Consider the following 5,890-nt stretch of genomic DNA (forward strand, 5'->3'; position numbering starts at 1 on the left):
GGATGCACGGTGTACAGTCTGCCTATCGTAGTTTCTTTGAATATGCCAGGTTGTCCGTCAATTCGCTTTCCTCATTTGCATCGTTCAAATGATTTTCTACTCGCATTCTGGATACAGCAGTGTTTTTGCAAATGCATCATTTTGACATAACGTGAAGAAAGCAGTTAACGTTGTAGCCGGTGGATTCAGGGCTATTTGTTGCACATTTGCAGCTGTGAAATAAATGGATTATCCATTTTCTAGATGTACTGCTAAGTGAACAACAGCTGGACTTCATTCATGTATGGGAAATGAAAGAATTCGCCATACAGCTTCATTGCTGCTTATGTATCTTCCAGCCTGATACTGTGCAATTTCATCGATATGTATGACCGCATCCCTATCACTTCTTTCTGGTTGCATGCCAAAAACTGCCATGTCGCTGCCTTTATTCACGTACTTACAAATGTATTTGATCGATTTAATGGAGTTACAGCATTCCACGTTTGTGTCCTTTGTATGTTTTTGATAGCAAAGGTGAATATGGAACAACCCACCGGTTATCAACTTCGATGTCACTGTTTTGCATTTGTATGGTTGCTAATTTACTGCCATCTTCTGTTGATCTTCTTCTGTATAAAGGATATCCATCGTTTCCTGTAACTGTGTTGGATACTAATTCTCGAGGATATTGCTTAGAGTATTTTCCATCTATCATGCATGGTGACTTTGGATTCAGTGTACCGCAAGGTCCATGTATTATATTTTTCGTCACAACTTCATGCAAATCCTTATCGACGTCGGCATCGGGTATTTCAGTGCATATTACATCGTCGATTTCGTTTGAAGTGATTTTGTTATAGAGCCAGATTAGTATATGTGCGTGTGGCAATCCTCTCTTTTGCCATTCCATTGAGTACATCCAGCAGCGCTCAGAGACAAACACTTAATGTTTTACCATGAAATCCATCAGCAATTTCAGCTTCTGTCTGAAAACACGTGCTGTGATGTCATGCCTATCCACTGGCGATTGCCCAGGAAGTAAGAGCTGTTGTATATCGTCCCAAGCTGGATTGCATGTGAATGTTATGAATAGTTCTGGACGCCCGTAGTGATGAACATACACAATTGCATCTTGAGCGTACGCATGCATATGACGTGGACTGCCTGTATATGAAGATGGCAAAATCGTTAGTCTTCCAACGTTAGTTGTATTACCGTCATTTACAACTGCATCTTGCAAATGAATGTATTCTTCAGAGCGAAGCTTGGTCTGATTCAAACGGATGAATATCAAACATTCTGTTTTGATTTTTGCATACATATCTATGATGTATTGATGAAACAATTAACGGCATTTCAAAATGTGATTGTCTTCATTCTCTCAAATCATTAATCGGTATGAATAATAGTTCATTGCTCTGCATTTCATATTTGTTTCTTCACCACTGACTGGATTTATCATCTTAATGTTGAAGTGATATCCATCGGCGCCATCACAAAAAATGACTGGATATTGCAGGGCATCGTAGCATCAATGAGTTTCTGCAACTGTTGTCAATTGATCATTTCTCTGATGAAGAACAATATCTCTAGGTTGGAATTGATCTCCGACTTTAACAATTGCCACTTTATCAATAGTTGGAGCATTGAATCTTCGCACATGTTCTCCAGCAGGCGTTTTGTCAGCATGAATAACAATCTTGTGTGTATCTGTATCAGATGGCATCATGTCAATTGCTGTTTTGAACAAACGTACTAAATTGTTTTTTTCGTGAAGAAGCTCTTGCAGTTGGGAAATGATGGACCTTTGTATGCCGGTGGAAATTCCGCAGCGTGCATTCAATTCATCATTGCCATCACCGATGAAATACATTTGTAGGAATTTATGTTGACCATCTGAGAATGGAAGCAGGGTGCCGACTTTATGATAAATTTGTCCTTTCACTTTGAAAGTTGGCATGAATAGAGCTGTTACAATTTCTGTGCCGAACGACGTCATTTGAAAGCATGAGTTGTATTTCCTGATGTTAGATAGCAAATGCTTTGATTCTGCGGTATATCTGGCAAGCAAGGTTTTTAATGGCTCTGGCAATTCTCCAAGTTGAGGCAGTTTAATTTTTCTGGCATAGCAACACATTCCTTTTGCTTCTCCATTAAATTTCAGTGCCTTGCAATAAGGACACACTTCAGTCATAGTGCCGATGAGAACATGCCAGCTCAAACTATAATCATCAGCTGGGTTGTACCGGAATGCAAGGCGATTGTAATTGCATGATTGCTGAGCACGGAGTCGTGTTTGACGCTGATCTGTTGTTTCTTGTTGACGTCTTTCAGCCACTCTCAACCTGTCACGTTCATTCTGTTGAGAAAGAAGCAGATCTGAAGCTGCAGAACACGACCGCTGTGCTCGTAACCGTGCATCCTCAAGTCTGGCTGCACGTCACTCTGCTGCTTCCTCTGCACATATTTGTGCCATTCTTTGTGTGTTTCACTTGTTCGCTAATGCCCATTCTTCCTCAGTTTGATTTGCAATTACTCATCGCACTGCTTCCGCTCCGCAAGTATGATGACCTAAGTTTGATCTTCTGTGAGGCATTATTTGGATGAACTAAAGCAGATCGATTGCACTGAAAAAGAAGAAAGAAAGTTATAACAAAAACATATAAAATTGCATATTTGTATACAAATATATAGAATCCATAGTAGGTATACAAAAATACGAGCGTATTCGAATGAAACGTGTGACATCTATATAATAGTAGGTATATAAAAACATGCGCGTATTTGAATGCAACATTGTGTGAAAATTTCAAAGCAAACGGTGAAGAACTTTCGGAGATTTAAGATTTTGAACAAACGTTTACATTTTTATTTATATATATATATATATATATATATATATATATATATATATATATATATATATATATATATATATATATATATATATATATATATATATATATATATATATAATTTATTTATTTATTTTATTTTACATTTGTTGACCGGGCTAGTCCAGCTGGATCAATGTCCATTTTCAGTGGAGGCCCGGGGAAAAAAACTCCATTGGTTAAAACAAGATTAGAGAATACAAATACACATAAAACAAAATCAGTAAGCATAAAGGATAAGAAGATTTTAGTATAGGTAATACATATCTAAGAGTAAAAAATATCCATAACAACAAAATATTCAAGTAAATGGTTAACGACTTTCAATACGAAATTTGATAGTATCTAGTCATACAGTGTATCAATACATTGTTTTGAAAAAAATGGTAGACAATATAACATTTTTTTTTTTTTTTTTTTTTAATACAACATATATGAGATCAGTAATATCTACAGAGATATTATGTTAGAGGAAGTCAGTCAGGATATCATAACAGAGAAGGAAGAATTGTGGTAGAGGAAATGAAGAAGGCAGGTTAGTCAGGGTTGGTACAAGAGCAAAGCCAGAATTTATTAAGATGTATTTGCAGTTGTTTTTTAAAGAGTGGAAGAGTGGCCAAAGAGAAGATATTTGATGGAAGGTTGTTCCATATTTTGCCAACTGAGTTGGAAAAAAGCCAATTACCTGCAGAATTAATAGTTTTGGTACTATTAACTAGTAGTTTGTCTGAAGAACGTAGTTGTTTCAGGTTGTTGTAGGGAGTCAAGAGATTACTGAGAACTGGTGTTTTAGATGGTTGATATAGAATTTTGTGAGCTATTAAGAGTTGTTGAGAAATGAGCCTGTTAGGAAGTTCAAGCCAGTCTAGTTGTTTTAAGTTTAGACAGTGGTGAGTTCTAAACTGAGATCCTGTAGCAAATCGAGCAATATTATGGTAAGATGTAGTAAGTTTCTTAAGGTTACTTTTAGAGAGATTAGTGAAAATAGGGGAAGCATATAGAAGGTTAGAGATAAGGTGTGACTGGGCTAAGGTGGTCCGGGCTTCAGGTGTAAGGAAGGGTTTGATTCTGTACAGGGATCCAATCTTTTTATTAACTGATTTTATTGTGTTGTTGATGTGACAATCATAGTTAAGATTATTGTCAATAGTAACACCTAGAAGTTTTGTTGAAGAATCAGGAGAAATTTGAGTGTTATCAGTGGAAGTAATAGAGAAGTTTATAGAAGTAGATTTACGGGTAGGTGAAAATAGTAACAATTTGGTTTTCTTAGGGTTAAGGAGTAGACAGCGGTCAGAGAACCACTGTTCAACAGTTGAAAAGGCTTTTTGTATAAGAGACTGGAGTTCTGTTCGAGAGGAAGCAGTGCAAATTATAGTGGAATCATCTGCATATTGTATGCAGGCAGTGTTAGGGATAGCTGATTGGAGGTCATTAATAAAGATAGAAAATAGAAGTGGGCCTAGGATAGACCCTTGAGGTACTCCTAAAGAGATAGGAAGGAGAGCAGATAGCGAATTTTTCCAGAGTACTGCCTGGTGACGGTTTTCTAGATAAGAAGTAAACCAGGTTAAGGAAGAGGGATCCAGTGCAAGAGATTTTAGTGTGTGCAGAAGAAGTTTATGATTAACCATGTCAAAGGCTTTTGATAGGTCTATGAATAGAGAAGATGTAAGTTTATTATTGTTACGGTTATAGTTGATGGTGTTGGTAAAGGAGAGTAAAGCTGTGGTAGTACTGTGGGAAGGTCTAAATCCATGTTGAGTGTTATCAAGTAGGTTATTATGGAGGAGATGGTTAAGTAGTTGTTTGTGTATACATTTTTCCATAATTTTGGCTAAGGGAGATAGAAGTGCTATGGAATGAAAGTTAGAGAAGTCATTAGACTTGCCTCCTTTGTGTAGGGGAATGATGTGGGATATCTTCCAGATCACAGGGAAAATACCTTCTTTTATAGATCTATTTATTAGGATAGAGACTGGGTAAGCAATGGCTTTTGCTGCTATTTGCAGGACTTCTGCAGGAAGCTTGTCTGCAGATAGGGTGGTAGGTTTAAGTTTTTGGATTAGAGATTGGATATAGGAGGTAGATACAGGTTGTAGGTGAAGGGGAGGAAGAGTGTTTTTTAAAGTAGGTGAGAGTAGTTTAGAAGTGTCAGGAGATAGGTGGTTTGCTAGAGTTTGTATGGAATTGGTGAAGAAAGAATTAAAGTCATTGGCTATTTGTGTGGGATTGCCAGGGTCAGAATCTTGAGGGTTGGGTGTAATTGCTTGGCCTGGGGTTAAAAGATTATTAATACTGTTCCAAAATTTTTTAGGTTCCTTTTTGGTGGTTTTCTGTAGTTGAAAGTAATAGTTCTTTTTATCTGTCAGAATGGCGTTTTTGGTACTGTTTCTAAGCTCTTTAAAGTTTTGGTGGTCAATTTGGTTTTTAGTAGATCGCCATTTATCCCAAGATTTATTTCTGAGGATGATTTTTTGCTTAGCATTCTTGGGTAGCCAGGGTGCTGTTTTAGTTTTGGTTCTAATGGTACGACTTGGGGCATGTTGATCTAGGATAGATAGGAATGATGAATTGAAGTATTCCACTGCTTCATTCAGTGGGAGATGTTTTAGTGGGGCCCAATTACATTGTGAAAGTTCAGCTTGAAACTGAACAGGGTTAAATTGTTTTTTTGAATGTAGAGTTCTGAAAGTGGTAGGTAAGGTTAGGTTAGTTTTGCATCTAATGATATAGGTTAGAGAGTGATCACTAAGGTCGTCAGGAAGGGTGCCTGATTGGTAGGTTTGCAAGGGAGTATTAGTAAGAATCCAGTCTAAGGTGTTTTCCGTATTGTTTGTTTTATTGGTTCTGGTGGGACTATTTATGAATTGTTTAAAGCCATAAAGGTTGATATGGGAAGTGGGGTTAGCACTGTTACAGGAATGCCAGTCTATGTTAAAGTCTCCTAAGACTAGTGTTTCTTGAGGGAGTTTGGTAGAGAGTTGGTTAAGGATATTTTCAAGGGTGTTGAT

General features: G+C 37.2%; 1 pseudogene; it reads right to left on the minus strand.

The window, feature by feature from the left end:
• Window positions 1-273: 273 nt before the first annotated feature.
• On the minus strand, window positions 274-901 carry LOC122797758 (annotated as a pseudogene).
• Window positions 902-5,890: the final 4,989 nt, after the last annotated feature.

The sequence above is a fragment of the Protopterus annectens genome, chromosome 3.part1 (genome assembly GCF_019279795.1).
Source record: "Protopterus annectens isolate FY-2018-M chromosome 3.part1, PAN1.0, whole genome shotgun sequence".
NCBI lineage: Eukaryota > Metazoa > Chordata > Ceratodontiformes > Protopteridae > Protopterus > Protopterus annectens.